Source organism: Periophthalmus magnuspinnatus, chromosome 9 (assembly GCF_009829125.3).
Source record: "Periophthalmus magnuspinnatus isolate fPerMag1 chromosome 9, fPerMag1.2.pri, whole genome shotgun sequence".
NCBI classification, from domain to species: Eukaryota; Metazoa; Chordata; class Actinopteri; order Gobiiformes; family Gobiidae; genus Periophthalmus; species Periophthalmus magnuspinnatus.
The window spans coordinates 311,391-330,431 of NC_047134.1; the positions used below are offsets into that span (position 1 = coordinate 311,391).

Here is a 19,041-nt window from a genome sequence, read left to right on the forward strand (position 1 = left end):
GCAGAAGCAGGCAGAAGCAGGCAGAAGCAGGCAGAAGCAGGAAAAAAGAAAGGGAAACCAGGAAGGAGTGCCAAAAGAGACCGGAAAAATACAGGGCAAGAAGCGGGATGAGACGAAAAGCAAAAAAAAACACAGAAAAATTGGGAAAAGGATGGAGTAAGACAGACACAAAGACGGGAAGAGAGCATAGACAAGCTCCGGAGAGAAAGGCAATGCTTATGGAAAGAAACGGGAGCAGACACGGATTAACTGTTTACCTGAGTGGACGTGCACCGTTCCCGGAGATACTGCAATACCGGGTCGATGCGTGGAGTGGACGGAGCAAGCCCCATATTCCATCACCTCATTGCAAAAATCAATTTAATATATGGTCCCCCGGATAGGGGACGTATCAGATATTAAACTGATAAGAACAGATACTACACTTGATCTTAGCCAAAAGGCCGAGAAGCGATGACGCTGAAGGCGCCACGGAGCTGTAGGCTTTGCCCCCACACACCCTCCCAGTGACGGTTACAGCAGCACCCGTTTACACCTGGCGGCGGGGGTGGGGCACATGTGCTGCGCAGACAGAGAGGCGGAGATTGGAATCCTGCACAGCAGAACCTTCTCGGTAGGAGGTGAAGGTGCGGGATTACCGTCGAGGCAGGAAAAGAAAACGAGCAAGAAATGAGTAAGAAATCAAACAGAAACACGGCCAGGCTAAACGTCACGAGGAGAAGCGGTACTCTACATTGGACACAAGATCAGGGGAGAGCGCGGACGCAGTCCCCCACTACCAGAAATTATGCAGTTGAGATTCCCACATTTGGGGAATTCACAGGGGTCAGCACATCCGGAGTGCAATGGATGAGCCTCGCTCTGGGTGAACCACCTTAGTGATCATGGTATCGCCCCTGCCAGGTAAGTATGCCTCGCCTGGCTCAGAGCCAAGCCGCTGTTCCATGCGGAGGGACCGCAGGGCTACGGTTTCCCGTTTCAGCGGCGAGCTCAAGTCAAAGGAGAAGCTTTCCCGGCTGCCAACACGGGCGGGACGGTTGGGATGAGAGACGGGCTTTTCAAATGCACCGCCGAGCGACGCCCCCTTCAAGCGCAAATGGCATCTGCGGGCGCTGACGACGCAAGGTTACTTTGAACAAAGTCACACAGCCCCGCTGTAAAACAGGGCATCCAAAAAATTTGGGATAATCTCTTGTCGTTCCTCTCCACGGAAATCTTTAGTAAAAGGCGAAAGATTTGTACGATCTGAAGAGAAACAAGAGTGTGGGAACGGAGAGCCACACACCTTCCAGCACATGAGGCCCCACATGGCCCCGTCGCGGGCAAGGTATTTTGTTGGGGGTTTTTTTTGTGCTATAGCCTGCAGCTCATTTGCACAAGGTGGGCGCAGTGGGCGGGGTCTGCTTCAGTAGCTGAGCACCAGAAGCTTCCCCACGAGACCGCAGCGCCGAGACCGGGCTTTCGGATCTGCAGCTCAGTGGCAGCAGAAAGCGGTGAAAAGACAGACAGGGAAAGGAGGACAAATGGGAAAAAAACAGCACGTGCACTCACGTGGAGCAACGCAGCTACAGCAGGCTTACACGGAAGAGAAGGAGTGGGAAAACGCTATGGAATAACATAGGCAGGGAATGGGAAATGAGTAGGGAAAAGCAGGCAGAAGCAGGCAGAAGCAGGCAGAAGCAGGCAGAAGCAGGAAAAAAGAAAGGGAAACCAGGAAGGAGTGCCAAAAGAGACCGGAAAAATACAGGGCAAGAAGCGGGATGAGACGAAAAGCAAAAAAAAACACAGAAAAATTGGGAAAAGGATGGAGTAAGACAGACACAAAGACGGGAAGAGAGCATAGACAAGCTCCGGAGAGAAAGGCAATGCTTATGGAAAGAAACGGGAGCAGACACGGATTAACTGTTTACCTGAGTGGACGTGCACCGTTCCCGGAGATACTGCAATACCGGGTCGATGCGTGGAGTGGACGGAGCAAGCCCCATATTCCATCACCTCATTGCAAAAATCAATTTAATATATGGTCCCCCGGATAGGGGACGTATCAGATATTAAACTGATAAGAACAGATACTACACTTGATCTTAGCCAAAAGGCCGAGAAGCGATGACGCTGAAGGCGCCACGGAGCTGTAGGCTTTGCCCCCACACACCCTCCCAGTGACGGTTACAGCAGCACCCGTTTACACCTGGCGGCGGGGGTGGGGCACATGTGCTGCGCAGACAGAGAGGCGGAGATTGGAATCCTGCACAGCAGAACCTTCTCGGTAGGAGGTGAAGGTGCGGGATTACCGTCGAGGCAGGAAAAGAAAACGAGCAAGAAATGAGTAAGAAATCAAACAGAAACACGGCCAGGCTAAACGTCACGAGGAGAAGCGGTACTCTACATTGGACACAAGATCAGGGGAGAGCGCGGACGCAGTCCCCCACTACCAGAAATTATGCAGTTGAGATTCCCACATTTGGGGAATTCACAGGGGTCAGCACATCCGGAGTGCAATGGATGAGCCTCGCTCTGGGTGAACCACCTTAGTGATCATGGTATCGCCCCTGCCAGGTAAGTATGCCTCGCCTGGCTCAGAGCCAAGCCGCTGTTCCATGCGGAGGGACCGCAGGGCTACGGTTTCCCGTTTCAGCGGCGAGCTCAAGTCAAAGGAGAAGCTTTCCCGGCTGCCAACACGGGCGGGACGGTTGGGATGAGAGACGGGCTTTTCAAATGCACCGCCGAGCGACGCCCCCTTCAAGCGCAAATGGCATCTGCGGGCGCTGACGACGCAAGGTTACTTTGAACAAAGTCACACAGCCCCGCTGTAAAACAGGGCATCCAAAAAATTTGGGATAATCTCTTGTCGTTCCTCTCCACGGAAATCTTTAGTAAAAGGCGAAAGATTTGTACGATCTGAAGAGAAACAAGAGTGTGGGAACGGAGAGCCACACACCTTCCAGCACATGAGGCCCCACATGGCCCCGTCGCGGGCAAGGTATTTTGTTGGGGGTTTTTTTTTGTGCTATAGCCTGCAGCTCATTTGCACAAGGTGGGCGCAGTGGGCGGGGTCTGCTTCAGTAGCTGAGCACCAGAAGCTTCCCCACGAGACCGCAGCGCCGAGACCGGGCTTTCGGATCTGCAGCTCAGTGGCAGCAGAAAGCGGTGAAAAGACAGACAGGGAAAGGAGGACAAATGGGAAAAAAACAGCACGTGCACTCACGTGGAGCAACGCAGCTACAGCAGGCTTACACGGAAGAGAAGGAGTGGGAAAACGCTATGGAATAACATAGGCAGGGAATGGGAAATGAGTAGGGAAAAGCAGGCAGAAGCAGGCAGAAGCAGGCAGAAGCAGGCAGAAGCAGGAAAAAAGAAAGGGAAACCAGGAAGGAGTGCCAAAAGAGACCGGAAAAATACAGGGCAAGAAGCGGGATGAGACGAAAAGCAAAAAAAAACACAGAAAAATTGGGAAAAGGATGGAGTAAGACAGACACAAAGACGGGAAGAGAGCATAGACAAGCTCCGGAGAGAAAGGCAATGCTTATGGAAAGAAACGGGAGCAGACACGGATTAACTGTTTACCTGAGTGGACGTGCACCGTTCCCGGAGATACTGCAATACCGGGTCGATGCGTGGAGTGGACGGAGCAAGCCCCATATTCCATCACCTCATTGCAAAAATCAATTTAATATATGGTCCCCCGGATAGGGGACGTATCAGATATTAAACTGATAAGAACAGATACTACACTTGATCTTAGCCAAAAGGCCGAGAAGCGATGACGCTGAAGGCGCCACGGAGCTGTAGGCTTTGCCCCCACACACCCTCCCAGTGACGGTTACAGCAGCACCCGTTTACACCTGGCGGCGGGGGTGGGGCACATGTGCTGCGCAGACAGAGAGGCGGAGATTGGAATCCTGCACAGCAGAACCTTCTCGGTAGGAGGTGAAGGTGCGGGATTACCGTCGAGGCAGGAAAAGAAAACGAGCAAGAAATGAGTAAGAAATCAAACAGAAACACGGCCAGGCTAAACGTCACGAGGAGAAGCGGTACTCTACATTGGACACAAGATCAGGGGAGAGCGCGGACGCAGTCCCCCACTACCAGAAATTATGCAGTTGAGATTCCCACATTTGGGGAATTCACAGGGGTCAGCACATCCGGAGTGCAATGGATGAGCCTCGCTCTGGGTGAACCACCTTAGTGATCATGGTATCGCCCCTGCCAGGTAAGTATGCCTCGCCTGGCTCAGAGCCAAGCCGCTGTTCCATGCGGAGGGACCGCAGGGCTACGGTTTCCCGTTTCAGCGGCGAGCTCAAGTCAAAGGAGAAGCTTTCCCGGCTGCCAACACGGGCGGGACGGTTGGGATGAGAGACGGGCTTTTCAAATGCACCGCCGAGCGACGCCCCCTTCAAGCGCAAATGGCATCTGCGGGCGCTGACGACGCAAGGTTACTTTGAACAAAGTCACACAGCCCCGCTGTAAAACAGGGCATCCAAAAAATTTGGGATAATCTCTTGTCGTTCCTCTCCACGGAAATCTTTAGTAAAAGGCGAAAGATTTGTACGATCTGAAGAGAAACAAGAGTGTGGGAACGGAGAGCCACACACCTTCCAGCACATGAGGCCCCACATGGCCCCGTCGCGGGCAAGGTATTTTGTTGGGGGTTTTTTTTGTGCTATAGCCTGCAGCTCATTTGCACAAGGTGGGCGCAGTGGGCGGGGTCTGCTTCAGTAGCTGAGCACCAGAAGCTTCCCCACGAGACCGCAGCGCCGAGACCGGGCTTTCGGATCTGCAGCTCAGTGGCAGCAGAAAGCGGTGAAAAGACAGACAGGGAAAGGAGGACAAATGGGAAAAAAACAGCACGTGCACTCACGTGGAGCAACGCAGCTACAGCAGGCTTACACGGAAGAGAAGGAGTGGGAAAACGCTATGGAATAACATAGGCAGGGAATGGGAAATGAGTAGGGAAAAGCAGGCAGAAGCAGGCAGAAGCAGGCAGAAGCAGGCAGAAGCAGGAAAAAAGAAAGGGAAACCAGGAAGGAGTGCCAAAAGAGACCGGAAAAATACAGGGCAAGAAGCGGGATGAGACGAAAAGCAAAAAAAAACACAGAAAAATTGGGAAAAGGATGGAGTAAGACAGACACAAAGACGGGAAGAGAGCATAGACAAGCTCCGGAGAGAAAGGCAATGCTTATGGAAAGAAACGGGAGCAGACACGGATTAACTGTTTACCTGAGTGGACGTGCACCGTTCCCAGATTATGCGAGGCTTTTATCAAAGGGAAGTTGACGATGATGGATGAATAGGATATGTGTTGCTACAGGAGGTTGCAATCGTGACAAAGACCACCACGATGTTGGTGATGATGTATATCCAATATGCTGAAGAATATCAGCATGATAGGAAGGAAGGAAGGAAGGAAGGAAGGAAGGAAGGAAGGAAGGAAGGAAGGAAGGAAGGAAGGAAGGAAGGAAGGAAGGAAGGAAGGAAGGAAGGAAGGAAGGAAGGAAGGAAGGAAGGAAGGAAGGAAGGAAGGAAGGAAGGAAGGAAGGAAGGAAGGAAGGAAGGAAGGAAGGAAGGAAGGAAGGAAGGAAGGAAGGAAGGAAGGAAGGAAGGAAGGAAGGAAGGAAGGAAGGAAGGAAGGAAGGAAGGAAGGAAGGAAGGAAGGAAGGAAGGAAGGAAGGAAGGAAGGAAGGAAGGAAGGAAGGAAGGAAGGAAGGAAGGAAGGAAGGAAGGAAGGAAGGAAGGAAGGAAGGAAGGAAGGAAGGAAGGAAGGAAGGAAGGAAGGAAGGAAGGAAGGAAGGAAGGAAGGAAGGAAGGAAGGAAGGAAGGAAGGAAGGAAGGAAGGAAGGAAGGAGTTTGTGGTGTGTTAGATATTTGTACGGTCGAAGTAGATGTCAACATTGTAAAATATGAAGAATCATCAGTTGCCTCTTTTCTTCCTAACCATAAAAGGGGTCACGTTTTGCAGCAGGATGGTGGTCCATCGCATACTTCTATCTCTACATCAAAGTTCATCAATCTGCTCCAGGACTGGCCAAGTCACCAGACATGAACTTCATTGAGCATGTCTGGGGTAGAATGAAAGAGGAAGCATGAAAGGCAAAACCAAAGGATCTTGATGAACTCTGGGAGGCTTGTTTCTTTGCTATTCTTGACTTCATCAACAAACTTTATGAATCATGGACCACATGGATGCAGTCCTTCAAGCTCATGGAAGTCATACAAGATATTATTCTGTAGGTGACAAGACTTGTCTTGCCAAAATCTGACCTTTCTGTGTTCATTAAATGATCAATCTTCAGTGAAGCAAATTTATTTTAGTATATTGAGCATAATTTGGGAGGGTTTTAGCTTCATATGAGACATTTCTAAGACCAATCGATTAATTTAGTCAGGTTATAAGCTTTTGTTTCTACAAAATGGATAAGTGACCAGACTTTTGTCAGGGACTGTATGCATTAGTTTTACTCTGACTTGGCCAACTAAAGACTTTGCAGCCACAGAGGCATTTTAAACTGGAAACATTGGAGAATAAAATGATGTGGTTAAGCAACTGAGATAGTGATTGTGCAACTGTAGTTTTTCCAGAAATTGGAACATTTTTGTAAAAGGTGTCGGGGATGTGAGTGGGGAAATGTGAGATACAGTATTTATAAAGTCTTAGAGATTTTCTCTTGAGCACAAATCAAACACTTGACTTTATTAGGGCCTATTAAGTCTAAGTGCTCCTGTGCATATGACCGTGCTCTTTTTGGTGGCAATAGCTGTCCCTCTGTATCTCTTCTGTCTCACTCACTCTATCAACCACTCAAACTCACTCTCAACATTTACCTACCACTATGACTATGTGTGTTATAGAGGCGTAGGTGTATATTGATGTGTGTGTGGTGGAGTGTATCTTGTGTTATGTAATATGTCACCAGGTGTATATAAATGCATCTGTACTAGGTGTAATCTGTTCTTACCTGTTGTATCTTACCTGCTTTAATATAAACTTTCCCTTATTGAGTAACTAGTATAGTGTTAAAAATGCCGTCAACAAAATCTCCTCTCGAAACCAACAATTCTTGTAGGGATTCAGACTCTTTTAAAGCTCTGACACAATTACAAGCCCCATGAAAATTCCCGCAAAGCAGCTTGAAACTGTAGCTCGACACGTATCTGACACTTCTGATGTAACGAGGCCTCGGTTTGACTGGTCATGTGATTTTTGGCGTGGTGAAGCGCGTATCGAAACAATGCTCGGCGACACTTCCTCTTAGGGTCGGTACAGTGTGGAGCTGAGAGGCTCGAGCGTCACATCTCTAACCCACATACATAATCTGACAATGAGCTCGTTTGAGGGGTAAAAAACAAAAGTAAGTCCACTTTATTTATATAGCACTTTTCACAGATAAAAATAAAAGTGCTTTACAAAATAAAATTAACAATTATAATTTGAAAAAGTAATTAATAATATTAACATGCACAAATGAACATAACTCGCTGCTGCTTTTGTCACACAGCCCCAGCAGGAAACACTCACTGGATTCATGGGTTTAACTCCGTTTTATGTGACATTTCACATTTCACATCGTCAATGCCTTTATCTCGACCTGGACATTGTTAATAGTTAATAGCTCGTAATACCGTGAAATCCTCTTTTATTATTGTGAAATTTTCAGATTTCACTTATGTGCTTATACTTAAACATATGTACAAATACTTTAGTGAAATAAACGAGAGCGTTTGAGGAGGGTCACGAGTTTAATGGTACTTTTACATATTTACACATTGTACTGTAAGCCCACACACGCCTACAGTGTCTTCATCTGAACCACAGGGGGCGCTTTCATTCAAACACATGCATCTGATCAGCACAGCGCCCCCTCCTGGTGCTCAGCCCTCAGTACAAGCTCACAGTGATTCAGTAAAACCCAAGTCTCACAAAGTCTGGATCAGCTGAATATAAACGGGAATGCAATCAGTTATACATATTCTCATGTTTTCAGTTTGACCAAAATGTTTGGACAGACGTTTTGGGTAAAAGTATTTTTGGGCGCTAGGCTACAGCCAAACTGCTGAACCTAATATTTGGTTAATGATTTAAAGGTGCACTCTGTAACTTTCTGGGAGAGTTTTCTCCGTCCATCCGACCTCTTCCACTCATCTGGGTCGGGTCTCTTGTCTCCATGAAGATGCTTGAATGTTTCACAGTATAGCATTAAACTAGTTTATCTTGCATTTATTCAAAGACAGTGTAAGTTATAAATATCAGTTGCTATTTTCAAGTTTTCAGTTGGTTGTGGTTGGGTTGGTGAAACATTTGGACAGAGGAGAGTTGAATGGTCATAGAACAGTAAATAGGGCTGGGAAATGAATCTAAAGATGGAAAGATTGAGATTGAGTCATTTTCACTGATCATGTTGTGTTTTTTGAAGGAGAGCATGTGGTTTGGAGCAGACACAAGACTATTTTTCGTGTTTAATGGCAATGATTAAAAATCCGTACTGTTTATGTTTGATTTGGTTCACGAAATCAAAACTCAAAGCCATTTTAATTCTGAAAAGTCTAAATCAAATAACAAAATCTAAAACCAAGATCGATATGTACGAGGGTTAAAATGTGTTTCCGTGCGTTACAGCTGAATTATGTTTCTGATGTAACATCTGGTTAATGATTTAAAGTTACAGTTAACGTTGCTTTTCCTGGAGTGTTTCCCAGTACAGCTTAAAACCTGTTTCTTACATTTATTCAGACACACATTTTTATTGATTCAACAAAAAACAAAAAAAATACTGGACAAACAGGTTTTTACAGGGCAGGTTCGCCTCATCACAGTTCTGACCTGTAATTTCGACTGGTGCCGTCACCTGCGGTCTCCATGGAGACACACAAAGCATTAGTATCCCCATGGCAGATCCTACACCAGAAAAGTTACACAGTGCACCTTTACTTTGTTACTATAACATTACCACAGTCAGAGAATTTAACATAAACATCACTTATCAGGTCAAAAAGATCCATAATGGACCACACTATAGCGACTATTAGCTCCAGCGCTAGAGTCGTGCGATTTTAGACCAGTTTGAGCTCTAGTTCAGCCCATTACAGAAATGAGGTGGTGCTTGATTTGATAAATTGGCTCTGTGCACAGCAGCGTCCAGCAGCCTCACTGTCCACTACAACAGGCACTACTTCCTGTTGGTGTCACTACTTCCTGTCCAGTTTTATCACTATGAGGTTTTTGCAGAGTCAGACTAAAATGAATAAATATTTATAGATCAGACAGTGGACAGGGACCTGCCGGTGGACAACATGTTAAACGCAAATAGAATGAATACTTCTGTGTCGAGAAGGAGGCATGTTTGTGTCTCAGTGCTAACGCTAATGCTAATGCTAACTTTGAGACATAATAAATATTAAAACAACACCACAAACTGAAGTATTCTACATTTTAAAACAACTGAGGAGTCTTTATTTTAATCAATTAGCATTTTAATAGTTTATTTTATATTTTATTAAACGTGTGTTAGTTTTGAGGCAAGCTAGTGGGCTAGCTAGCACACTGTTGTGCACAGAGTCTGCTGGGGAATCACTGCTCTATAACTCATTGCATTGTGTTTTCAGTCCCAGTTTGTGGTTAGGTTTTTGTTCAGTATAAACATAATGACAGACTCATGCTTCACAAACATCATGTTTACAGTGGAGTCGCAGGTACACGGCTGTAAACATCGGCTAACACCATTCCACAGTGACACATGACGCATGAGAAACGTGGTAAAACAGCAGCGAATCCCATTAGTCTGTGAATGAAGCGTTAGTACAGGGTTTCTCAAACGGTGGGACGGTCCTTTAGTGGCGCTCTGGGTCCTGTGCAGGTGTGATACAGGTTAAATAGGCTGCGTTCATGAGACATCACAGTATTCTGAAGTGCCCGTAGTTTAAACTGAGCTGGAGACAGGTGAGATCCTCAGGTGGATTCCCTGTGTAACTGTCAGGTGCAGATGTTTGACCTTTGACCTGGTTTATGTTAATATCACTGTAATCACTGGGCCTATCCACAATAATTACAGAACAAAACTCATTTTTTCACAATAGCTTCAGAATGTGGTGTTAAGATTAAAATGACACATTTGTGGAGCCAATCCCAAACAAATAAAGCTTCAGCGTTTGTGGATCAGGCCTTTGGGCATTTCTTCCATAAACATTCAGTCTCCCTTAGAGCTCTACAGAACCCTCCATCTGAAATTATGACATCATCAGATTCAATCATGAACACAACCTATTTACACAGAAACTTTTTTTTATTTGGTACTCGTCCAGACCTCCTTCAGCCACGGTCCAGTTTAAGACCAGCTTTAGTCCTACGTTAGACCCGGTTTAGTCCCAATTCTGATCCATTCCTTCTCAGAAACCCAAATGTTTTCTTAGGTGTGAAATGTCTGAGGGCCGCTGCGTTCTAGATGCTACAGAAGAGGTTAGCTCCACCGCGTGGCGCTGACTCGTATTGGCGGTCACCGTGGTGACCAGGCTCACTCTTCGCCGTGGTAACTGGACACACCCCCCAGCCCCACGCTCAGCTCCACAGACAGACACCAGCTCGTGAACAGGGACGTGGTCTGCTCACACGGCCGAGCTCCTCTTTCTGTCCGACCTGAGACACAAACAGTCTGTCAAATAACGAGCGGTTCATCAATCTTCAATACAGATTCTGTCATTTTGAATTGTCGACGATCAGTTTACGTTTTTTTTAAGCCACGGTATGTCACTTTTTAGCCAAAAAATCAACGAAAATGAAAGCTTTTTAACATTTTGATGGGGTTTATTGCACTGAAAAACATGTGTCCTCACTGTAAGAGGGCTTGCATCTCCACAAACCTGATTTATTGTATTTCACTGCTAATGTCAATGATGAACTGTTTGTCTTATAATGTTAACTGTAATGAAATGTGTATTTTAATGTGTGTTCACCTGCCCATGGACTGAGGATGGAAAGTAGCAGGAGCTAAATCTGGAACAAATCATCTTTTCTTTTGTTGGATTAATGAATTTGTACACGGTCCCGACAAATAAAGAAAGAAAAAAAGACTCCTCCAAGACTATTTGTCCTGGAGGAGGGCGTCTTCCTGCTTGTTTCCGTGGAAAGGTTGTTCCGTAGCTATGCTCTGAAATCTTACAGCCTATCTCCATGGGGAATGTTCCAAAGTATGGTTTTAACTTTCTATTTCCGTGGAGTCGTGCAGGTGATGTGCCGACTCCAGAAATTTACACACTGCCATTTTCTCTGGATTATAAACAATCGGTTTTAGAAATGACCATGAAAAAAAATCCATGGGTCGATTTGTAATTGAGACTGATCTATGTGAGGAAAAATCTGTTTTTATCCATTAAACCAAACAAAAGGCTTGTTATTGTCGACTTACTTGCATGTGGTTTCCTGTAACTCTGCGTCCAGTCTGGGTCAGCAGAAAGAAAGTGACGGAGAGAGAGACAGCAAGAGGAGGGAGGAGAGAGAAGAGGGAGGGAAGAGTTAATACTATCACTAAGAGAATTATTCTAGAAACACAGAACTAAGAGAAATTTACAGGAAACAACAGAAGCAAGACCCAGAGCAGACAGACGTATGAAAGACACGATGTTAAACTAAAGGACGTCTGTGTGTCCCTCAGTCGTCCACGTCTGATCCATAGTAACAGTCAAAGTCAAATCTGTCAAAAGGACAAAAAGGAGTGAAGATGTTTTGCTGCTCATCCAAGACACTTCTTCAGTTCTGGTCAGATTCCTGCTGGACACTGTCTCATCTGTCTGAAGGAGGCGCTAACGACACTGAAACTGGAAACAGCTTTTGTCTCCAGCTTCAGTCTTAATGGCCTCTAGTCAAACTTTAATGGTCCTGCTGGCTCACCCTCTTGTTCTCATCCTTTTGTTTGTTTTGAATCTGAGGATGGCGTTACAGATGCGGGATAGACGATGTCTCAGGGCCCCATTCCAGTTCACGGAAGGATTGTCTTTCCAAACAAAAGTCACAAGCAGAGAGGTCTTTCTCCACCTGTTGTTCCTCCTCTTTTCCCTCTGTGTTTGTGTCTCTGTGTTGTAGATACAGATCATTCTGAGTTTGTGCATTGGATGGTGTGAGTCAAACTGCAGGTATTGGTCCGTATGTGTGGGCTTCCTGAAGACTTCTACCTGGAGACACTGGTCCTCTCCTGTTGTTACTGCACAATCTAAGGAGGACAGTTTGTTCTTTGGCTTCTTCCCGTGTGAACGTGATGTTTGGATCCACAGCATTAATATGTGCAGTAAAAGGCTCCAGATCTTACATTTTGATTTTAGTCCAGTTGTCATCCACATATCGAAACCAATGTGTGGGTGGAGCCTGGAAATGAGGCCAAAGTCTCCTGTTCAAATTGTTCCATGTATAAGTTATAATAGGAGAGACAGGTGAGCCCATGGCACAGCCGTGGATTTGCCTGTAGAAGTTTCAGAATCAGAATCAGAATCAGAATCATTTTATTGCCATCGTCAGTGAACACAGTTCACAAACTAGGAACTTACTTCAGTGATAAAGTGCAACATAAAACACACTGAATAAATACAAATACAAATAAGGCCATGCACGGAATTAAAAAAGATATGCTTAAAATAAAATACTTAGAGGTAGAAAATATATACAACAGCAGTATCAGAACAACAGTGCAAACATGACTTATTAAAGTGACCGGTGTTATAAAATGTCCAGTTTAGTGAAGATATTATAAAGTGTCATGAGACAAACTGCAGAGGAGAACAAACTGTTCTTATGACGAGAGGTTCTGGTCCCAATGGACCGTAGCCTCCTGCCAGAGGGAAGTGGCTCAAATAGTCCATGTCCAGGGTGTGTCAGCTGCTCTACGGCCTGCTCCCCCCCGAGTCCTGGAGACAGGTCCTGTAGAGATGGAAGGAGCAGCCAATCACCTTCTCAGCAGAGGCACAATGCGCTGCAGTCTCTGTCTGTCCCTGGCCCCAGTGAACCACACAGTGATGGAGGAGGTGAGGATGGAGCACCAAATCACCAGGGCGACCGTACGCGGCGCCATCTTGGATCAACAAAGTTGATCTAAACTGGAAATATGTGGTATTAAGACAAATTTCCAGCAGTTTGCAGATTTGGTCCGGTGTGAGTTTAGTTCTCTCTTTTATCTTAGCATCCTGCAGTAGCCTCCTCTTTGCTGCCTCCACCTCTACTGATGTGGGGAAAAGAGTGAAAAGAGAAGTCACATCAAATGAAACCATGGTCTCATCTGAATCAAATTGGAGATGTTTGGAGATGTTTGATTTATCTAACAAATTCTGCTGTGTTCTCAATATGGTGCTCCGTGTTTCTCACCAGAGGAGCCAGGATGGTCTTCAGATATTTGGCCACATTGTTTGGCGTTAGCTTCATTTCCAGGCTCCACCCACACATTGGTTTCGATATGTGGATGACAACTGGACCAAAATCAAAATGTAAGATCTGGAGCCTTTTACTGCACATATTAATGCTGTGGATCCAAACATCACGTTCACACGGGAAGAAGCCAAAGAACAAACTGTCCTCCTTAGATTGTGCAGTAACAATAGAAGAGGACCAGTATCTCCAGGTAGAAGTCTTCAGGAAGCCCACACACACTGACCAATACCTGCAGTTTGACTCACACCATCCACTGCACAAACTCAGAGTGATCTGTATCTACAACACAGAGACACAAACACGGAGGGAAAAGAGGAGGAACAACAGGTGGAGAAAGCCCTCTCTGCTTGTGGAGATCCAAAATGGGCCTTCAATAGATCTAAGAGAGATTTAAAAAAAAAAAAAACGGACAACAGGGAAACTGAACCTAGAAGGAAAGGTGGAACTATTCCTTACACTGAGGGTGTGTCTGAAAAACTGAAGAGAATTTTCAGACAGTAAGAGATTCTTGTCTTTTTCAAACCTACAAACACTTTAAGACAAAAACTGGTTCACCCTAAGGATAAAACCCCAAACCATAAACAAACTAATGTGTCTCCTCCATTCAGTGAAGAGTGAGCGTTGTACTGGAGAAACTAAACACACTCCATAAGAGAATGAACCAACACGAGAGAGAGCAGCTCAGGACCACAGTCTGCTGTAGAAGTGTCATGGACGAGCAGCCAAACGACTTCACTCCTTCCACGATTTTTCCAGTGACAGATTTAACTTTGGCTTTTACTCAAACGAAAGAAGTCGACCTGAGGCTGAGGAGCCAGGAGCCACAGAGAGTTAGTCCAGAGTTTGTGAAAAATCATGTGATATTTTTAGCTGTTTTACCTGGAATCTGCTCCTCTGTCGTCGTCAAACCTTCAAAAGTTACATAGCGGGTCACGGTCCTGTTGTGTTGCAGTGCAGATTGTTTTCTAACGCTGCGTTCAGACCATAGACTGTTTACAGAAGTGGACTAAGTGAGTGTGACGCCACCACAGCGTTTGGCTCCGGCTAAATTAAGCTAATTGAGGCTAGAGCAGTTATAGCGGCCGATCTGGAGCAGAGTTCCATATTCAGAATTCCGACCGTCAGTATCATAGCAACCAAAGAGCCAATCAATAGCGAGGGTGTTGAAAAATAAAAACCCCAGGATCATGAAGAGCGGGTTAATACGAACATTTAAGACCAAAATGAGTCTGACAGCAGCAGGTACAGAGCGAGGGAACACCGTTTTTACACAGAAAGTGAACTGGAGCCGAGTCGATGGAGCAGGAAGTGCGTCCATCATCACTTCCTGTTTGGAACACGGCGGCTAGCAGGTTAGCTATGTCCATTTATATAAACAGTCTATGATTCAGGGCTGCAGTCACAAGTTGAATCTGTCTTTATATAAATACATTGTTTCTTTGTGCTTTTTTCCACATAAATAGGAGTTTTTGCATGAGCTCCCCCTGCAGGTGTCGTCTTATGACTGCAGTTTGGCTCAGATACACAGTTTTGAGAGCTTTTGCTTTTGCTGTGCCCACGTTTTAGTTGACTTATCAATCAGCAGGACATGTTTTTGGTCCAACAAGACAAGGTGGTACAGAGAGTACACAGTACGCGGTGTACTGCAGTATGTGCTGTCCTGTAGGGAGTACACAGTACGCGGTGTACTGCAGTATGTGCTGTCCTGTAGGGAGTACACAGTACGCGGTGTACTGCAGTATGCCCTGACCTGTAGGGAGTACACGGGGGCGGTGTACTGCAGTGTGTGCTGACCTGTAGGGAGTACACGGGGGCGGTGTACTGCAGTGTGCGCTGACCTGTAGCGAGTACACGGGGGCGGTGTACTGCAGCGTGCGCTGACCTGTAGCGAGTACACGGGGGCGGTGTACTGCAGCGTGCGCTGACCTATAGGGAGTACACGGGGGCGGTGTACTGCAGCGTGCGCTGACCTGTAGGGAGTACACGGGGGCGGTGTACTGCAGCGTGCGCTGACCTGTAGGGAGTACACGGGGCGGTGTACTGCAGTACGCGCTGACCTGTAGGGAGTACACGGGGGCGGTGTACTGCAGTACGCGCTGATCTGTAGGGAGTACACGGGGGCGGTGTACTGCAGTACGCGCTGACCTGTAGGGAGTACACGGGGGCGGTGTACTGCAGTGTGCGCTGACCTGTAGGGAGTACACGGGGCGGTGTACTGCAGTACGCGCTGACCTGTAGGGAGTACATGGGGGCGGTGTACTGCAGTACGCGCTGATCTGTAGGGAGTACACGGGGGCGGTGTACTGCAGTGTGCGCTGACCTGTAGGGAGTACACGGGGCGGTGTACTGCAGTGTGCACTGACCTGATGATGCTGGGCGGGATGTGAACATACTCCATGGGGATGATGTGGCCCAGCTCCTGCAGACTGTGAACGTACCGGATCTTACTGCTGAACTTTGAACTGTAGAAGCACACACAGAGTCAGAGTCATACACACAGAGTCATACACACAGAGACAGAGTCATACACACAGAGTCATACACACAGAGTCATACACACAGAGTCAGAGTCATACACACAGAGTCAGAGTCATACACACAGTGTCAGAGTCATACACACAGAGTCATACACACAGAGTCAGAGTCATACACACAGAGTCATACACACAGAGTCAGAGTCATACACACAGAGTCAGAGTCATACACACAGAGTCATACACACAGAGTCAGAGTCATACACACAGAGTCAGAGTCATACACACAGAGTCAGAGTCATACACACAGAGTCATACACACAGAGTCAGAGTCATACACACAGAGTCAGAGTCATACACACAGTGTCAGAGTCATACACACAGAGTCAGAGTCATACACACAGAGTCATAGACACAAAGTCAGAGTCAGAATCTGGGAACACACAGAGTCATACACACAGAGTCAGAGTCATACACACAGAGTCAGAGTCATAGACACAGAGTCATAGACACAGAGTCAGAGTCATACACACAGAGTCAGAGTCATACACACAGAGTCAGAGTCATACACACAGAGTCATACACACAGAGTCAGAGTCATACACACAGAGTCAGAGTCATACACACAGTGTCAGAGTCATACACACAGAGTCAGAGTCATACACACAGAGTCATAGACACAAAGTCAGAGTCAGAATCTGGGAACACACAGAGTCATACACACAGAGTAATACACACAGAGTCATACACACAGAGTCAGAGTCATACACACAGAGTCATACACACAGAGTCAGAGTCATACACACAGAGTCAGAGTCATACACACAGTGTCAGAGTCATACACACAGAGTCAGAGTCATACACACAGAGTCATAGACACAAAGTCAGAGTCAGAATCTGGGAACACACAGAGTCATACACACAGAGTAATACACACAGAGTCATACACACAGAGTCAGAGTCATACACACAGAGTAATACACACAGAGTCATACACACATTTTAGGTTCAAACTAACTGGATTTCAGCTCTGAAACTGGTAACGCAAATGAGAGAGTCATGTGAGGCTCATTCTGCTCTCTGATTGGATAATCGCCATAAACCAAAACACTAAATTATTATTATTATATTATTATTAATAATTAACAACTTGGACATCATGCTCGATGTTTTTTTTCTTTAATTAAGAATAAATCTGTATTACATTTGTTAAGACTAAAAGCTGTATTTGACTTGAACATGTTCAAATCTGGGGACACAGATCACGTTCATGGAATTTAAAATGAAAATGTCCTTGAAACACAGCGGCATGTTTCACCTGATAAACGGCCGTGTGATTCCCAGTAAAGTCCGGATGAAAAACGAAGGATGGACGATAATAAACATCTTCAGATTCTTCTTCAGCCTGAGAAAAGAAACGGGTTTGAACATGGTTGACTCTCAAGGTCAGACATGATCACCCCTAATGCTAATGATGACCTCCAGGCTAATGCTAATGATGACCCCCCGGGCTAATGCTAATGATGACCTCCAGGCTAATGCTAATGATGACCTCCAGGCTAATGCTAATGATGACCTCCAGGCTAATGATGACCTCCAGGCTAATGCTAATGATGACCTCAAGGCTAATGCTAATGATGACCCCCCGGGCTAATGCTAATGATGACCTCCAGGCTAATGCTAATGATGACCTCCAGGCTAATGCTAATGATGACCTCCAGGCTAATGATGACCTCCAGGCTAATGCTAATGATGACCTCAAGGCTAATGCTAATGATGACCCCCCGGGCTAATGCTAATGATGACCTCCAGGCTAATGCTAATGATGACCTCCAGGCTAATGCTAATGATGACCTCCAGGCTAATGATGACCTCCAGGCTAATGCTAATGATGACCTCAAGGCTAATGCTAATGATGACCCCCCGGGCTAATGCTAATGATGACCTCCAGGCTAATGCTAATGATGACCTCCAGGCTAATGCTAATGATGACCTCCAGGCTAATGATGACCTCCAGGCTAATGCTAATGATGACCTCAAGGCTAATGCTAATGATGACCTCCAGGCTAATGCTAATGATGACCTCCAGGCTAATGCTAATGATGACCTCCAGGCTAATGCTAATGATGACCTCCAGGCTAATGCTAATGATGACTTCCAGGCTAATGATGACCGCCAGGCTAATGCTAATGACGACCTCCAGGCTAATGCTAATGATGACCTCCAGGCTAATGCTAATGATGACCTCCAGGCTAATGCTAATGATGACTTCCAGGCTAATGATGACCTCCAGGCTAATGCTAATGATGACCTCCAGGCTAATGCTAATGATGACCTCCAGGCTAATGCTAATGATGACCTCCAGGCTAATGCTAATGACGACCTCCAGGCTAATGCTAATGAGGACCTCCAGGCTAATGCTAATGATGACCTCCAGGCTAATGCTAATGATGACCTCCAGGCTAATGCTAATGATGACTTCCAGGCTAATGATGACCGCCAGGCTAATGCTAATGACGACCTCCAGGCTAATGCTAATGATGACCTCCAGGCTAATGCTAATGATGACCTCCAGGCTAATGCTAATGATGACTTCCAGGCTAATGATGACCTCCAGGCTAATGCTAATGATGACCTCCAGGCTAATGCTAATGATGACCTCCAGGCTAATGCTAATGATGACCTCCAGGCTAATGCTAATGATGACTTCCAGGCTAATGATGACCGCCAGGCTAATGCTAATGACGACCTCCAGGCTAATGCTAATGATGACCTCCAGGCTAATGCTAATGATGACCTCCAGGCTAATGCTAATGATGACTTCCAGGCTAATGATGACCTCCAGGCTAATGCTAATGATGACCTCCAGGCTAATGCTAATGATGACCTCCAGGCTAATGCTAATGATGACCTCCAGGCTAATGCTAATGACGACCTCCAGGCTAATGCTAATGAGGACCTCCAGGCTAATGCTAATGATGACCTCCAGGCTAATGCTAATGATGACCTCCAGGCTAATGCTAATGATGACTTCCAGGCTAATGATGACCGCCAGGCTAATGCTAATGACGACCTCCAGGCTAATGCTAATGATGACCTCCAGGCTAATGCTAATGATGACCTCCAGGCTAATGCTAATGATGACTTCCAGGCTAATGATGACCTCCA

General features: G+C 46.2%; 9 non-coding genes across 9 annotated transcripts; all 9 read right to left on the bottom strand.

The window, feature by feature from the left end:
• Nucleotides 1-262: 262 nt before the first annotated feature.
• LOC117376928 (U2 spliceosomal RNA) lies at nucleotides 263-455 on the bottom strand. The gene has a single exon (XR_004541842.1). It is a non-coding gene; the product is annotated as a U2 spliceosomal RNA (small nuclear RNA).
• A 292-nt stretch (nucleotides 456-747) lies between these two features.
• On the bottom strand, nucleotides 748-911 carry LOC117376919 (U1 spliceosomal RNA). Its single transcript, XR_004541834.1, has one exon. It is a non-coding gene; the product is annotated as a U1 spliceosomal RNA (small nuclear RNA).
• Nucleotides 912-1,147: 236 nt separating this feature from the next.
• LOC117376971 (U5 spliceosomal RNA) lies at nucleotides 1,148-1,263 on the bottom strand. Its single transcript, XR_004541880.1, has one exon. It is a non-coding gene; the product is annotated as a U5 spliceosomal RNA (small nuclear RNA).
• Nucleotides 1,264-1,915: 652 nt separating this feature from the next.
• LOC117376929 (U2 spliceosomal RNA) lies at nucleotides 1,916-2,108 on the bottom strand. The gene has a single exon (XR_004541843.1). It is a non-coding gene; the product is annotated as a U2 spliceosomal RNA (small nuclear RNA).
• Nucleotides 2,109-2,400: 292 nt separating this feature from the next.
• Nucleotides 2,401-2,564, bottom strand: LOC117376920 (U1 spliceosomal RNA). The gene has a single exon (XR_004541835.1). It is a non-coding gene; the product is annotated as a U1 spliceosomal RNA (small nuclear RNA).
• Nucleotides 2,565-2,800: 236 nt separating this feature from the next.
• On the bottom strand, nucleotides 2,801-2,916 carry LOC117376972 (U5 spliceosomal RNA). The gene has a single exon (XR_004541881.1). It is a non-coding gene; the product is annotated as a U5 spliceosomal RNA (small nuclear RNA).
• Nucleotides 2,917-3,569: 653 nt separating this feature from the next.
• LOC117376930 (U2 spliceosomal RNA) lies at nucleotides 3,570-3,762 on the bottom strand. The gene has a single exon (XR_004541844.1). It is a non-coding gene; the product is annotated as a U2 spliceosomal RNA (small nuclear RNA).
• A 292-nt stretch (nucleotides 3,763-4,054) lies between these two features.
• Nucleotides 4,055-4,218, bottom strand: LOC117376921 (U1 spliceosomal RNA). Its single transcript, XR_004541836.1, has one exon. It is a non-coding gene; the product is annotated as a U1 spliceosomal RNA (small nuclear RNA).
• Nucleotides 4,219-4,454: 236 nt separating this feature from the next.
• Nucleotides 4,455-4,570, bottom strand: LOC117376973 (U5 spliceosomal RNA). Its single transcript, XR_004541882.1, has one exon. It is a non-coding gene; the product is annotated as a U5 spliceosomal RNA (small nuclear RNA).
• Between the last annotated feature and the right edge of the window lie 14,471 nt (nucleotides 4,571-19,041).